Source organism: Pristis pectinata, chromosome 16, assembly GCF_009764475.1.
Source record: "Pristis pectinata isolate sPriPec2 chromosome 16, sPriPec2.1.pri, whole genome shotgun sequence".
Lineage (NCBI taxonomy): Eukaryota > Metazoa > Chordata > Chondrichthyes > Rhinopristiformes > Pristidae > Pristis > Pristis pectinata.
In genome coordinates, this window is record NC_067420.1 from 33,097,420 (window position 1) to 33,110,139 (window position 12,720).

The following is a 12,720-nucleotide window of genomic DNA, read 5'->3' on the forward strand; positions in this document are numbered from 1 at the left end:
TCTAACCTTCTCGATCTTAGATAAATGTAATGATTGACTATCTGCAGACTTCTAAGGCAGAAAACTCCAAAGATTCACAACCTTATGGGTGAAGAAGTGTTTCCTTAGTTCAAAATGGACTCCCTCCAAACTGGGGCAATTCTCCCCTCTCACCCTTACCCTCTGCCCAATCCCCACTTTCTCTTCCCCATCACCACCATCCCCTCTCCCTATCCACCACCAGCCTCTGGCACTGGACTTGCCAGGCATGGGAAATCCTCTCAACAGCCACCTACCTATTTCTCCAACACTACTATACATTCCAATTCAGTCATCTCCCTCATTCTTCAAAATTCCAGAGAGCATTGATCCATCCTGCTTAATCTCTGTTCATAAGTCCTTTCTCATTCCAGAAGTAAATCTAGGAGAAGGTTTAAAGTCAGGCCAGGATCATCAGCACGTCCAACATCCACAAGGCAGGAAGGTATGGATGTCCACACAACTTTTCATCAGAAAGAGGTTAAATACAGCCTGCTATCAATGGATGTCTATCTTACACAGCTGTTAATTTCCAGAAGAAATATTGCTCAATCTCAGTTCAATTTCTTTTGAAGCCCACATTTTTCTTGAGATAATGAACAAGAACTCTGGATGCTTTGCCCATCCTTCAAGCCCTGGAGTACACGACTATCATTGTTCAGGTGAGATTGCTGACAAAGGACAAAGTAACAGGAAGAATCCAAATTTTCTCAGTCAGTGCAATGTATTCTACTGCTAGATGTACACACAGCTCAATTAATTTTTATTATTAATTTTATGTTGCAATGTGAGTCTCTTTTCTTTCATAATTAGATTGTAGCAAAGCATTACTTTATTATTCATTTATTTTGATTTGAATGCTATAATTTCATGCAGAAATGTGACACACATTCATTGGGGTTATGTCTCCCTGTATCACCTTTCTTGCTTGTCTATTTGTCTGCAGCATATTAGTTCAGGATAACCATAAATCAGTCATTTCTGTTCTCTAGCCAGCTAGCATGTATACAGTTCAAGGTTCACATTCATATTGTTATCAATTGATTAAGGCAAAGCTACTCCAATGTCTTTCCAACAGTGACATTAGGTTAAATGTCAGTTGACTGTGGTGAATGTTTCCAGAGAAGTTTGCAGCATTCTAGATTCTGATGCACATTGCAAATTCCCCTCCTATTGGATCCATTTTCAATCGTGCCCGAGCATGCTGAATGCTGAGTAGTTTAAAGAATGCAATGATAAACTAGTCCCAGATTTTGCATAAACCTTTTATAATCTTCAGAGTAGTAAGGAGCAATGTCTTAACAGCAGCTGCAAAAACTAAATGAAGGTGACATCAACGCCTGTAAAAGATTAAAGAACACAGTGAGTGGATTCAGTCCAATTGGACATTTGGAACAACCCACTTAATGGGGTGAATTAATAAGGTGCTCGGAGAAATAAATAAAAAGGAGCAAAAAGTTTCATTTTTACCAAAAAAAATTGATCTTTCTGCTTTCAGTCAAAGAAGTGTCTTGGAGAAAATAGTTTCAAGCTTACAAAGGAAACATTTATTAAGAAGTTAAATAATATCGAAGGGACTAGTTTTACCTGTTATAAAATTATAGCAAAACCTGTCTGTCAGGTTCACTGAACCTTTCTTTCTTAGTGCAGCTGCTAGAACTGGAAAAGAAACACAAACTAGATTTGCAAGTATGAGCTAAGAGTGTTTCGTACCATCCTGTTGCCTTCATGCATCTAGTCGGGCTTCACCTCGGATTTGGGTGCAAGTTAAACAAAAGTACATGTAATCCTTTTTCAACAAGTGCCCTGGAGTAGGTATGTGACTTTTCTGTACTATCCACAGCTCTTACCTGTTCTAGTTTTCTTTGAAGAGTGCTTTGATTTCAGTCATTTGAATTATCTGTGTACTGGTGCTTTGCTGGTGTCTCCCTGACCTTTGCAAAACTTGTGAGATTCCAATCAGTGTTTAATGTTCTACTTGTAACCATACTACAATGCACTGAAGTGAAGTGCTCATGATTACGGGAAGATTATTTACCCATCCAATATGGGCATTAATTTAAACGCCTGATTACTGAAACAACCAATGGGAGTAACTTTCTGGAGCCAAATTACAACCTGCAGCATTTCGACAAAATCAAGTATTTTTTTAAAGGAGACTTCATTCTTTTTCTAAGGACTTTCCAATGCTACAAAAATCATTAGTTCATAGGTGTTGCAGACCAAAGGTAATGTGGGCATGTTTCGTCATGTAATCAAGACAAAATAATCTTGTTCCATACAAGGGTTAGTTTTGCAGAAACCTGCATACTGCAGGGGATTTCATCTGCAGTCAGGTCAACAAAATTGGCAATGATCATGCATTATAGCTTAAATTTTCGTGTTGCATACAAGATCATTCCCGAATTCTACAAAGACTGGAGCACAACAATAAGATTGGGGTAAAATATGCAAGTCACAGGGGAGCAGCACTCTTTCATTGTTCCAATATGAGCTGGAATGTTAAAGGTGGTTCTGCTTTTACATGTTTCCTTCACCCTCCTGCATGCCACCTCTATCGCCCTTCTACCCAATCTTTCCTTGAAACTGCTTCCTTATTCACTGACTCCCTGTCTGATGTCTTTGATGAATGTGGGTGGGGACTTTCTGTAATTCTGCTTGTTGACCTTGAGATATATAATTACTCAAACATTTGTGTATTCCGCAAGAAACCTGTAATAATCATCCAGACCCTTTGCCCTCACTATTCTGATTAATGTTTGAGAAAAGCAAACTTTCTGTTAAGCAAGCAGACTTGCCTGGGGCAAAGGCTAAGGAGAATTCTTGGTGAAGGTAATTTTTTTAGAATTTCACGCTGTTAATAGTTTGATAGCATTTATTGATATTCAATCAAAAAATGTCTGCTGTGCACAATCATTTCCAGATTGAGGCCATTTTGATACAAACTAAATTAATTTAATTAAGGGGGGAAGAATTATACATTGTGCCTTTAATATAAAAGTAGTCTCAAAGAGCTTTACAGGATCATAACAAACTAAACAAGGATGTATTAGACCAAATGCTTGTTTAAGTGGTTAAGTTGTGATCTAAAAAGGCCAAGACATTTTGGAAGGAATTACACAACTTAGGGCCCAGGCAGCTGAAGTCCCAGTTGTCATTAGAAGAGCAAAGGAGATCAGAGGTGTACTATAGAAAATGCTAAAAATTAAGTTGCAGTTGATAGCTGGAGCCTTGTGTATTATATTGAGTTTTTAAATCAATTAAAATTGTAATTTTTTACATATGAGTAAATGAAAGAAAAAATATCCATGAAGACAGTAGGCAGAAGTGATACATTCTTTTTGACTGAATTCAAACAAAAGGCTGAATAGAAACCCTTCAAAATCACCATATTTCAGTCATTGGGTCAGCGCTCCAGCCAATCTTTAGACCTTGCTCGGAGGGACATGTCATGCGGTTTCAGCTGAGAAAACTCATTGAGAGTTCATGCGAGTTACTCATGTCCCTAAATTTAAACAGTATTTTGTAGTCATGTGAGCTGTTGCTGTTCTTTACTACTGGCTGAATCTGAAGATGATTCAGATATAAGCACTGTATTCGTATTTGAGCAAAACTATAGAAAATGCTAAATCAACAATTTCCAAGCTTGGAAAGAAATTTTCAAATGACTATTTTAAAATATTGAATTTTGCTTTTATGGCAACACTTCAGTTAATTTAGCCAAGTCTGTCTTCGTGTTCTGATATCAATCCCTTGTGATGCACCATGACATTAAAGATGCCATATACTGTAAATATGTTTTTCTTTTGCTGAATCTGTTATTAGTGACAGTGTTGCAATTCAGATTTTCTTCCAATTCTTAGAATTCATGCCTTTATAAGACATAGAACAGTACAGCACAGGAACAGGCCTTTCCAATCACAATGTCTGTGCTGATTATGATGCCAATTTAAATTAATCCCATCTGCCTGAATATGATTTATATTCCTCCATTCCCTGCCTCTTTATGTGCCTGTATACGTGCCTCTAAAATCATCAATAAGGCAATTTTGTACAAATGGGAATTTGTATTTGTGTCAGGTCAGGAAATGTCCTACCTTGGTAATCATTACCTTTTATCACGGTATTATATTCCAGGAATCACATGAGATGCACATGTCGCACTCCCTCTGCTCTGTGGATTGGTAAAGAATACATTGTCAAAACATTATAATGAGGCTAAAACAAATAGTCACCTTTACTTACATAAACCACATAAGCACTGCATTGCCTGGCTCAGATCTGTTCGAAAACAGTTAAAGAGTTCAAATCCTTTGCAGATCTTTTCATGAAGACTCCAATGAAATGTTTTATGATGGAATAATTCCAGCAAACTGTTCCAGAGCTACCTGATTTAAATTGATAATACAAAATCAAGGAAATAAAATTCTCAAGTTCCAAACTTACTTTAATCTATCCTTTCTTTTGATGCTCAAGCATACACTTTTCACTTTCAACTCTAAAAGCTCTAATGAGGAATTGTTTATTGAAGGAATGAGGCAATAGGTGTTTGGCACTTATGCCCACCAAGTACTACACCTCAAATCACAGTGACTGGTTCATTTTATAGAAGTTGGGCCCGGAACCAGCCCATAACAGTGCACAGAACTGCCCATCAAAAAGAAGCAGCAGATGGTCATGACTCCCTGAGGAGGACGACGTATGGTCTACATTGTGCCTACTAAAGCAGTTTTTCACTATAGAGTCATACAGCATGGAAACAGGCCCTTCAGCCCAGCTCATCCATGCCGACTGAGTTGCCCAGTGAGCTAGTCCCACTTGCCTGTGTTTAGCCCATAGCCCTTTAAACCTCTCCTATCCATGTACTTATCTAGATGGCCTTTAAATGTTGCTAATGTGCCCACCTCAACCACTTTTTCTGACAGCTCATTCCAAATACGCACCATCCTTTGCATGAAGAAGCTGCCCCTGATGTCCCTTTTAAATCTCTCACCTCTGATCTTAAACCTGTGCCCTCTTGTTTTTAGCACCTCCTCTCTGGGAAAAAGACTATGTGTTTTCACCCTGTCTCTGCCCCTCATGATCTTATATACCTCTATAGGGTCACCCCTCAACATCCTGCGTTCCAGGGCATAAAGTCCTTGTCTATGCAACTTCTCCTTGTAACTCAGGCCCCCAAGTCTGGGCAACATCCTGGTAAATCTTTTCTGCACTCTTTCTAGTTTAATAACATCTTTCCTATAACAGGGTGACCAAAATTGTACACAATACTCCAAGTGAGGCCTCACCAACATCTTATGGAACTTCAACATAACTTCCCAACTCCTATACTCAATGCCCTGACTGATGAAGGCCAGCATGCCAAACGCCTTCTTCACCACCATATCTACCTGTGACGCCACTTTCAGCAAACTATGCACTTGCACTCCTAGGTCCCTCTGTTCCATAACACTCCCCAGGGCCCTACCATTCACTGTATAAGTCCTACCCTGGTTTGATCTCCCAAAATGCAAAAACTCACATTTATCTGGATTGAAAGCCATTTGCCAATCCTTAGCCCACATACCTAGCTGATCAAGATCCCCCTGTATTTGTTCATAACTTTCTACAGTGTCTTCAACATCACCTCTTTCAGTATCATCCGCAAACTTACTAACCATGCCTTGTATATTCACATCCAAATCGTTTATGTAAGTTACAAACAACAAAGGTCCCAGCACCGACCCCTGTACACACCACTGGAGACCTGCCTCCAGTCTAAGAAACAACCCTTGACCATCATCCTCTGCTTCCCAGCACTGAGCCAATTATGAATCCAATCAGCTACCTCCCCCTGGATCCCATGTGATCTAACCTTCCAGACCAGCCTACCATGGGGGACCTTGTCAAGGCCTTGCTAAAGTCCATATAGACAACATCCACTGCCGTACCCTCATCTACCCTCTTGGTTACCTCCTCGAAGAATTTCAAGAGATTTATCAGACACAACTTCCCATGCACAAGGCCATGATGACTGTCCCAAATCAGAACCTGTCTCTCCGGATGTTGGTAGGTCCTGTCTCTCAGAATCCCCTCCAGCAATTTACCCACCATCGATGTCAGACTCACCAGTCTGTTGTTTCCTGGCTTGTTTTTGCTACCCTTTTTACACAATGGTACCACATTAGCCACTCTCCAGTCCTCTGGAACCTCACCCTGTGGCCAGAGATGAAGCAAAAATGTCTGCAAGGACCTTCTCAAAGGAAGGCACCTTGATCCTTCTGCAATCAATTACCTTTGGGCCCAAATTAGAAGACAAAGGGACCAACTTTTAACTCTGCCCCTGCTGGCTTTGTCAGGAGTATATCAGACTAAATCCAAGGAAAACCCCACATGCCAACCTTTCCTAATGTTCTGGGGCTGCGCGTGTGTACCAGATAGACGAGGTGTCCCTTTCCACTGTGAGAAAGTGATGGAATCACAGATCCATGTCCTCATCCACATATCCTCACCTCCTAAAATGGAAAACTTCATAAATACTCCTCTGATTCAACGTTGTATCCTAACTGATGTGTTGAATAGTGAATTCTGGTTATAGACCTGGATAGGATTCACGACCTTTCAAGGCTAAAGCTGTCGTAAACTCTGATTGTGTACTTGTTATTAGCTAGACAGAGTCATTACAATGGCTGTTTTCTTTGTAGCCACACCTGAGATAGTCAACATACCCAGGAGCATACTCTGGACTATATCCAATGAATTAAGGAGGAAGTACATTGTGCTCTAATAGGGAAACACATACGTTGCTTTAACCTGACAACATAATATCACTAGAATCATGTTGTGATGGAATTATGAAATAAAAACAAAAGTGCTGGTCTCCTCACCAGGCCTGGCAACAGCTATGGAGAGAGACGAACTGAAGAAGTGAGAAAACAAGCATGTTTTAAAATGCAGACAGGAGGAGAGAATGTCTGTGATCAGGTGGAGACCAGGTTTGTCCAGGTAACACCATACTTTCCGAGCCACCTACTTGCAAACGAATGGGAGCAGTTAGAAAGAGGAAAATGATAAAATAACTTGCTGAAAGTGTGAGATGCAGAAGCCAGCTTTTGTTAGAAAGTTGAAAGAAAAGAGAATGCTGGAAATACTGAGCCAGTCGGGCAGTATGTGTGGAGAGAGAAGCTCAGAGTTAATGTTACAAGATGATCTGTCAGATGGCTTGGGGTAGGATTAGTGTAGAAATGTGCTCTTTGATGGTCAGTATGACCAAAGGGCCTGTTTCTATGCTGTACCTCTCTATGATCCTATGACTTTACAACAACATTGGACGGTGATAAATTTGTGTTTGATTCATTGATTATTTAGCAATGGTGTAAGTTTAATTTACTCATCAAAAATGGGTTGTACCTCGCTGAGTCACAGTTTTGTTTAATTATCCCTGTTTGTATGGCCACAGCTTGTACCATCAAACTTTAAAAATTGGAACATTCTTCAATTTTCCCTTAAAGTTGAAACTCAGCTTTTAATCTTTAAAACTCATCAGGATCTATTTTCTTCCTCACTGATTGTAATGTGACAGAGTGGAGACTCAGTCCAGTTTCAATTCCTTTAATTTTGGTAGAACAAGAACAGGCCAGGCCCTGTAACGGGTAGCTGATCCGCTCAGCCACACTACTGCGTACCCTTTTGGGTATTAAATTTACCCTAATATTCTTGCTTGAGCACATCTGTAGTAATGTTCCATCCATACTTTTCCTTTTCTGTACGATGTATTCTCAACAGAACCTGAACTAAGACAGAGCAAGATTTATCGGGGGGTAAATTGATGGGAATGCAGGTTACAGGGAAAATTAGTGGGGAGTAGGATGGCTCTCTGAGCTGGCATAGACTCAATAGGCTGAAATGGCCTCCTTCTATGTCATGGAATATGGATACATTCATCTTTACCTCCTGGTTGGTTATCTGCTTTGGTATAACCTGTACATTAGCAGAGTATGGGTGGAGTTTGGATGAGGAATGAGACTACTCTCCATGAATGCATCTCGTTGAAAGAAAGTAATCAAATTTCAAGTGTAGCATTGTCGGCCATGATACTAATAATAGATGCATGAGCATTCATATTCTATTTTATGCAAGAATGTTGTCATCCTCTATTGGTGCCAACTCATCAGTTCTTCATCATTTGCCACAGAAAAGAAGAATTTGACCATCTGACAACCCACTGTAAATTAAACAGGTGGAGTACATATGATGAATAATGTCAAGAAGGATGCTGTAAGACAGAAATGTACCTTGGGTGTTGAATGCTGTGATCACACCTCCAACTAATATTTGTTTTATAAGAGTTTGGTACTATTTACTTTCACAAAGCTTTCATGTTATACAGTTCCAATATTGTTCAAAAGGCAGGTAAAAAATTGATTTTTGCAGACCAAGAAAAAGCATAGAACTTGTATGCTACAATTTTATTTTCCACAGATCACTGTTGAAATTACATCCAAGCAACTTGACTTCTATAGAATCATTTATTTTACTCCACAGAATTTGGAATATTGTGAGCAATTTTGGGTCCCGTATCTAAAGAAGGATATGTTGGCTCTAGAGAGGGTCCAGAGGAGGTTCACAAGAATGATCCCAGGAATGAAAGGCTTAATGTATGAGGAGTGTTTGATGTCTCTGGGTCTGTACTCGATGGAGTTCAGAAGGATGAGGGAGGATCTCATTGAAACCTACCCAATACTGAAAGGCCTGGATAGATTGGACGTGGAGAGAATGTTTCCATAAGTAGGAGAGCCTAGGATCTGAGAGCACAATCTCAGAATAACACAGAGATGAGGAGGAATTTCTTCAGCCAGAGGGTGGTGAATCTGTGGAATTCATTGCCACAGAGGGCTGTGGAGGCCAAGTCATTGAGTGTATATAAGGCAGAAATTGATAGGTACTTGATTGGTAAGGGGGTTAAGGGTCATGGGAGAAGGCAGGAGAATTGTCTTGAAAAAAATCAGCCATGGTTGAAGGGCGGAGCAGACAATGGGCTGAATGGCCTAATACTGGTCCTATGTCTTATGTCTTAGAAGCAGTGTAGACCCAAGGGGAAGTCTAAGGTGCAATCAGAAATGGCAACCTTCCAAGCATCCCATGATTCCCATCAGAAGTGGCGACAACTCAAAAGCAGCAGATCCTGGAAAATGATGGCATCGTACCAGAGAGGGAGCAGAGGAAATGTTGCCTGAACTGCAGAGATTGGATAAACCAGCACTGGCTTCTCTGAAAACTTGAAATCCATTTACCCATTGTCTCCATCCTTTACTGTCCATTTATAATGTAATACTGCCACCTACATTGCTTAAAATGCCACCTGCCTTTGTCTCATTGACAATGTATTAGATTCCTTCCTATCATCCAAGCCATTTCCAAATAGTGACTTGTCGCAGCCCCAATACTGATCCTTGCCCAATTCCACTAGTCTAATCCTGTCAATCTGAGTACTTGTCCATTATATCTACCTTCCGTCTCCTGTCAATCATCCACTTTCCTGCTCAGCACAATGAAGTGCCTTCAATTACATGAGTTTCAACATTAACTAACCGTCTCCTTTGAAGGATTTTATTGCATGCCTTTGGGAAGAACCATAGAATCATGTCGCCAGATGGAAGGCCCTTTGGCTCTCTAAATTAACGCTGATTATCAAGCACCATAGAACCATAGAATCATACAGCACAAAACAGGCCCTTTGGCCCACCATGTTGTGCCATCCATCAGACCACCCTCACACTACCTAACCCCTTCCTCCCACATATCCCTCTATCTCACATTCCTCCATATGCCTATCCAACAAGCTCTTGAACCTGTTCAATGTATCTGCCTCCACCACCACCCCAGGCAGTGCATTCCATGCACCAACCACTCTTTGGGTGAAAAACCTCCCTCTGACATCTCCCCTGAACCTCCCACCCATAACCCTAAAGCCATGACCTCTCGTCTTGAGCATTGGTGCCCTGCGAAGGAGGCGCTGACTGTCTACTCTATCTATTCCTCTCAATATTTTATATACCTCTATCATGTCTCCTCTCATCCTCCTCCTTTCCAGTGAATAAAGCCCTAGCACCTTAAGCCTCTCCTCATATTCAATACTCTCCAATCCAGGCAGCATCCTGGTAAATCTCCTCTGCACCCTCTCCAATGCCTCCACATCCTTCCTATAAAGAGGCGACCAGAACTGAACACAGTACTCCAAGTGTGGCCTAACTAGAGTTTTGTAAAACTGCATCATCACCTCGTGGCTCTTAAACTCAATCCCGCGACTTATGAAAGCCAATATCCCATTGGCCTTCTTAACTGCTCTTTCCACCTGTGAGGCAACTTTCAATGAACTGTGAATATGAACCCCCAGATCCCTCTGCTCCTCCACACTGCCAAGTACCTTGCCATTCACCCAGTACTCTACCCTGGAGTTTGTCCTTCCAAAGTGTACCACCTCACACTTCTCCGGATTGAACTCCATCTGCCACTTGTCAGCCCAGCTCTGCATCCTATCAATATCCCTCTGTAAGCTCCAACAGCCCTCCACACTATCCACAACACCGCCTATCTTAGTGTCGTCTGCAAACTTACTAACCCAGCCCTCCACCCCCTCATCTAAGTCATCTATAAATATCACAAAAAGTAGAGGTTCCAGAACCGATCCCTGCGGGACACCACTAGTCACTGCCCTCCAATCCGAGGGCACTCCTTCCACCACAACCCTCTGCTTTCTACATGCAAGCCAATTCCTAATCCACACAGCCAAGCTTCCTTGGATCCCTTGGCCTCTGACCTTCTGAAGAAGCCTACCATGAGGAACCTTATCAAATGCCTTACTAAAATCCATGTAAACCACATCTACCGCACTGCCCTCATCAATCTTCCTGGTCACCTCCTCAAAGAATTCTATCAGGCTTGTGAGGCAAGACCTTCCCTTCACAAAGCCATGCTGGCTGTCCCTAATCAGTCCATGATTCTCAAGGTGTTCATAAATCCTATCCCTTAGAATCCTTTCTAACAGCTTACCCACCACAGATGTGAGACTCACCGGTCTATAATTCCCTGGCCTATCCCTATTACCTTTTTTGAACAAGGGGACAACATTCGCAACCCTCCAATCCTCCAGCACCACCCCCATAGACAACGAGGACTCAAAGATCCTTACCAGCGGTTCAGCAATCTCCTCCCTAGCCTCTCGAAGCAGCCTGGGGAAAATCCCCTCAGGCCCCGGAGATTTATCTGTCTTAATATTATTTAACAACTTCAACACATCCTCTCTCTTGATATCAACAACCTCGAGAACATTACCCCTACCAGCACTCCCTTCCACATCATCAAGACCCCTCTCCCTGGTGAATACCGAAGAGAAGTACTCATTCAGAACTTCTCCCACTTCCGCCGCCTCCAGGCAAATTCTCCCACCTTTGTCCTTAATCGGACCTACCTTCACCCTAGCCATCCTCCTACCCTTCACATACTTGAAAAAGGCCTTGGGATTTTCCTTAACCCTACTAGCCAAAGCCTTTTCATGTCCCCTTCGAGCTCTCCTCAGCCCTTTCTTAACTTCCTTCCTCGCTACCCTATATTCCTCACGGGCCCTGTCTGAACCTTGCTGCTTATACCTCACGTATGCTACCTTCTTCTCCCTAATAAGTCGTTCCACCCCTCCCGTCACCCACGGTTCCTTCACCCTGCCGTTCCTTCACCCTGCCATTCCTTCTCTGCCTCACCGGGACATATTTATCCCTAACATCCTGCATAAGATCCCTGAACATCGACCACATCTCCATGGTACATTTTCCTTCAAAAAGGACATCCCAATTTACACTCCCAAGTTCTCTCCTTATAGCCTCGTAGTTAGCCCTTCCCCAATTAAAAAACCTCTTGTCCTCTCTGCACCTGTCCCTGTCCATGACAATTTTAAAGGTTATGGAGCAATGGTCACTGTCCCCCAAATGCTCACCCACCAATAGATCCTTCACCTGTCCCGGTTCATTTCCTAAAACTAGATCTAACATGGCATTACCTCTGGTCGGCCTGTCAACATACTGCGTCAGGAATCCCTCCTGGACACACTTAACAAATTCCGTCCCATCTAAACCTTTGGCACTAAGCAGGTTCCAGTCTATATTTGGGAAGTTGAAGTCTCCCATTATAACAACCCTGTTATTTCTGCTTCTCTCCAAACACTGCCCGCCAATCTGCTCCTCTATATCTCTACTGCTACCGGGGGGCCTATAGAATACTCCTAGTAGAGTAACTGCTCCTTTCTTGTTCCTTAATTCCACCCATACGGACTCTAGAGATGATCCTTCTACAACATCCATCTTTTCCACAACCGTAACAGTGTCCCTGACCAGTATCGCCACCCCTCCTCCTCTTCTCCCCCCTTCCCCATCCCTCTTAAAACACCGAAAACCAGGAATATTCAATATCCACTCCTCTCCTGACGTCAGCCACGTCTCAGTAATAGCCATGATATCATAGTCCCCCACACTTATCCAAGCCCTCAGTTCATCCCCCTTATTCCTGACACATCTTGCATTTAAGTAAACACACTTCAGTCCATCTACCTTACTACTTTTATAGCCTGTATTCTGCTTCTCCTTCCCCAAAGCCTCTCTACCTGTTTGATCTAACTTTTCCCCATTCCCTTCTTCCTCTGACCTACTCCTCCGGTTCCCTTCCCCCTCACAA

General features: G+C 42.1%; 1 protein-coding gene across 2 annotated transcripts in view; it reads left to right on the top strand.

Moving 5' to 3' along the window:
• The first annotated feature begins 1,660 nt into the window (after positions 1-1,660).
• rbbp8l (retinoblastoma binding protein 8-like) overlaps positions 1,661-12,720 on the top strand; it is a 64,603-nt gene continuing 53,543 nt past the window's right edge. The window contains exon 1 of one of the 2 annotated variants that reach the window (XM_052031446.1): positions 1,661-1,833. The gene's annotated coding sequence lies outside the window, so the exon portion shown is untranslated. The remainder of the gene's footprint in view (positions 1,834-12,720) is intronic. The other variant, XM_052031447.1, reaches the window with a different exon arrangement.